A 4775-nucleotide genomic window follows, 5' to 3' on the forward strand; every position below is an offset into this window, starting at 1 on the left:
TATATATATATAACATAATATAACTAGCTGGGCATGTGGATATTCCACGGAACGAAAGGCATTTAAGAAGGAAAGGATGATTTGTTGTCTGTGCAATAAATGATAGAAAAATATACAATAACAATCTATATTATACTTAATACATATATCATTCATTGTGAAGGCGCTTGGCTCAGTGGTTAGGACGTCGAGCTCACGGTCGTGAGATTGCGAGTTCGAATCCCAGACCGAGCTGCGTGTTGTGCTCTTGAGCAAGACACTTTGTTTCACGTTACTCCAGTTCACTCAGCTGTAGAAATGAGTTGCGACGTCACTGGTGCCAAGCTGTATCAGCCTTTGACTTTCCTTTGGATAACATCAGTAACGTGGAGAAGGGGGACCGGTACGCATGGACGATTGCTGGTCTTCCATAAACAACCTTGCCCGGACTAGGTGCAATCCCATGGTCAGGCATCACCGAAGGGGGTCTCAGCAATATCATTCATTAGTATTTAATTCTATTGAAACTGAAAGTTCAGTGAAATCTTTTTTTTTTTTTCATAGTTTTCAAATGGAAGGGACATTTTCCTTTTCTCTGTCTGTCTCTGTCTTTCCTTTTTACTCATGTCAGTAAAAAGGAGAGACAGAGACAGACAAGAAAAAGAAAAAATGTCCCTTGCATTTGAAAACTATGGAAATATTTTTAAATATATTTCATTTAATTTCTCCACAATTTAATTGTTTTTCATGCCCTACTCTAAGTTGAAAAAGTCGCAAAGACTGAAACCAGTACTAAAATGTTCTTTTTATGATAAAATCATTTTAGCATGTTCTACTTTGTCTTATTTTCCTTATACATATCAACTCGTGTGTTACTATTCAACGTTCTACACACACACACACACACACATATATATATATATACACGCACGCACACACGCGTGACCGAGAAAGATAATCTCTGACATTATGCACTCAGACAAATTTATACTTTACACTTATGACTATGCTGATGACTAATGGCCCCCAGTTTTTGATAAACATGCATGTACACAGATATTGGTATTGCAGACGAAGCTTCTTCCATTCGATGATAATCATTGCTTCCCCAACAGACGCCCCATATTTCATGTGCCTTCAACAATCGTAGCCTTGATTTCTGCTGGGTCACAGCTAAAAGACAAACGAATTCCGCTCAGCTTGTCACAACATATGTTTGATAGTTTCACGGAATCGAAGACATATCTAAATCTTTAACATGATGATACAGTATTTTGAAGATCTAGAAACTTATTTATCGATATAGAAGTCAGAGCATTTATAAAACACGGTATCTCCTCTGATCCCGTTAGCGTATCATATACTGCATATAAATGAGCTGAAGTTAACTTAAATGTATATACATACGTATAATTTCATATTTTAATGTTAGCATGATAGATAGATAGATAGATAGATAGATAGATAGATAGATAGATAGATAGATAGATAGATAGACAGACAGACAGACAGACAGACAGACAGACAGACAGACAGACAGACAGACAGATAGACAGACAGACAGACAGACAGATAGATAGATAGATAGATAGATAGATAGATAGATAGATAGATAGATTAATTCAATCCACTATATTTTATTCCTTTATAACAGGGGTACACAACCATTTTTTATCAATCGATCCCTTTTATTACTATTTTCTTCTGGTGGACCCCATATTTTTAGAGAAACTTCTTTCACAATTCCCATTTTCTTTTTCACACATTAATTTGTGTAGATTGAACTATGTAAAATGTTAGAGAAAGAAACCTAACTGTTTCTTGCAATACATACAAATACATATATCTAAAGCAAGTTTTTTTCAGGGGCCCTTAAAATACTATTGTGGATCCATAATTTACTATTTTGTCTTATGTAGACTCTTAGGGGCCATATGGACCTCGGTTGAGAACAACTGCGCCAAAGTTTGAAACCATTATTATCCGGTTCGTACGGGTGGCACAGATGGAGTCACCAACTTAGCGGGGAGCAACAAAATCCAAGTAATGTAATAGGCAGAGGCGACTACAACAACAAGGATTTTCGCTTAGTATACGAACGGGGTGCTGGAAAGTTCCTGGCTTTGGGTAAAAGAAAATGCAGGAAGATACGCTAATTATGATTTTATTCGACATATTCCCCTCTCGGATCCACTCCCTTATTGCAGTGGTCTTTCAGTTTTTCTAAGCCCTGTAAAAGAACTTGGAAGGTTGGGCCTCCAATCAGTCCTTTCCCGATACCCTTAAAGCCAGGAATTTTAAGCACTCCCTCATATAAAATATAACGAGATAATGATATTCTTGAAATAAATAAGTTCAAGTATCACAGCATACAAACGTTTATGTTTACCACAGTGAGTCTCACACACAGAAATTGCTCAATTTCCACTTACAGACAGATTCAAATCAAATCACTTGCAAGATGAATACATCGCAGAGATTTATTATTACATAACTAATTTCCTCGGACTTCAGTTTTTTTTTTATATTTTCCTTGTACATGGGGTCGATGTAATCAACTAGACACCCACTCACCTCCACTAGATTTCGTGCCTATAATCGGCAGAAATAATATATTTCTGTTTCCAATAACGTTTTATTTTGATTACAAAGTAAAATTCACTTACTCAAAATCCATTTCGGGCATAAATGCAGCACTTGCAAAAGACAATAGTACCATGCCAATAATTCCAAGAAACAAAATGCTTCGCTTCATCTGAAAGTAAATAAGAGACGACAAATATGAAGTGAAATTCTCATATCCATTTTCATATGAAGAGTAGGATGGGTCAAATTGGTAGGAATCGGTGAAATATACACTTAAATTCCTTACAGTATTTATGATGGCATCACTGCGCAGTTAAGTAGTTTGCATCATAACCTTGTGGTTCTGGGTTCAGTACTACCGCACGGCACTTTGGACAAGTACTTTCTAATATGGCCCTGAACTAACCAATGATTTGTGAGTAAAGCTGGGATGAGGAAAGTGTGCAGAAGCCTGTCGTGTGTATGTATATATACATATACATATACACACACACACACACACACACACACATATATATATATATATATATATATATATATGCGAGGAGTGTATGAAAAGTTCTGAGCCTTGAAGTCTTGTACCATGTTTTTTTGTTTTGTTTTTTTGAGGCTCAAGACTTTTCATATACCCCTCGTATATAATATATCAATATGTTAATATATGTAAATAAGCGCATGCGTGAAGACGCATGGCTCGGTGATTAGAGCATCGGGCTCACAATCATGAGGTAGTGAGTTCGATTTCCGGACCAGAATGTGTGCTGTGTTCTTGAGCAAGACACTTTATTTCGTGTTGCTCCAGTTCACTCAGCTGTAGAAATGAGTTGCAACATCACTGGTGCCAAGCTGTATCGGCCCCTTTGCCTTTCCCTTGGATTACATTGGTGGAGAGGGGAGGTTGATATGCATGAGTGACTACTGGTCTTCTATAAACAACCTTGCCCGGACTTGTGCCTCGGAGGGGAATTTTCTAGGCGCGATCCCATGGTCAGTCATGACCGAAGGGGGTCTTTACCTTTAAGCGTGTGTGTATATATAAATACATTTATATATTTCATATGCTCTTATTGCTCACAAGACGTAGTCAGTAGCTTTTGTTACCTATGAGACATAGTTGTTAGGGGAGGTGGTTGCTTCAAATGTATAGCAGCCAGGATAAGAACTTTCTACTGATGCTGGCAACAACACGCTTTCCCTTCAAAGGGACAAGAAGATTGTATGACGCTTGTGTTAGATCTGTGATGGCGCATGGCAGTGAGACACGAGCCTTGAATACAGAGGACTTGAGAAGACGAATGAAATGAAGTGAGCATGCTTCGCTGGATGTGCAATGTAACTGTGCATAAATGACGTAGTATAAATGTACTGAGAAAAAAGACGGGGCATAAGAGGAATCAGATATAGAGAACAAGAGAGAAGACTGCTCTGATAGGGACATGGATAAGGACAGTCGTATAAAGAAGGGCCGATCACTACATGTGGATGGAGTTTGCAGATGAGGGAGATGCAAGACAACATGGAACAAAGTTGTGAAAGGTGATGTCAGGACTTTGAAAGTCACGGAAAAGGTCACAAGAGACCAGGAGGATTAGTAACATGTAATTCACGAGAAGACGCGCCCAACTCAAGAAAAATACGTTCTGGAAGCGCAGTATGTGTGCCAAACATTTCTTACCGAAAATTGAAACATTTTTTTATACTAAATGTAAAATTTAAATCCAATTAGGCGTATGTTGTTGACGAAAACTGCATGAAAGTCTGTCACATATATATTTGACCCCACTGCCACCACCACAACAGGTCTCTCCCTCCATGCACTACGCCTGCCTCATCTCCTTCCCCCATGCTCTCGTCACCTACCCATTTATCTCTCTTTCTCTCTCTCTCTCTATAGTAGAAGACACTTGCCCATGGTACCGCGCAGTGGGACTGAACTCGCAACTAGTTGGTTGCAAAACGAGCTTCTAAATAACATAGACAAGCCTGCTCCAAAATGTGAATTGCATCATGATGCTGTTTTTCTCACAGACGGTGCCCAACTGACCCAACTATACTGTCTAGTCGACAAAATAGAAAACAAATTATGAGCATGCGTGAAATCAAAAATATAAAATGGTCGCAATTTCCTCATCGTACCCTGTACGCACACACAAACACACACACAGACACACACACACACACACACACATATATATATATATATACACACA

At 38.5% G+C, this 4775-nt stretch overlaps 1 long non-coding RNA gene across 1 annotated transcript in view; it reads right to left on the reverse strand.

Annotated features, from left to right (window-relative positions):
* LOC106875602 (uncharacterized) overlaps positions 1 to 4775 on the reverse strand; it is an 18914-nt gene that overhangs the window by 3467 nt on the left and 10672 nt on the right. Inside the window, exon 2 of the long non-coding RNA XR_008264161.1 lies at positions 2646 to 2734. This is a non-coding gene — a long non-coding RNA (uncharacterized LOC106875602). The remainder of the gene's footprint in view (positions 1 to 2645; positions 2735 to 4775) is intronic.

Source organism: Octopus bimaculoides, chromosome 5 (assembly GCF_001194135.2).
Source record: "Octopus bimaculoides isolate UCB-OBI-ISO-001 chromosome 5, ASM119413v2, whole genome shotgun sequence".
Taxonomy (NCBI): Eukaryota; Metazoa; Mollusca; class Cephalopoda; order Octopoda; family Octopodidae; genus Octopus; species Octopus bimaculoides.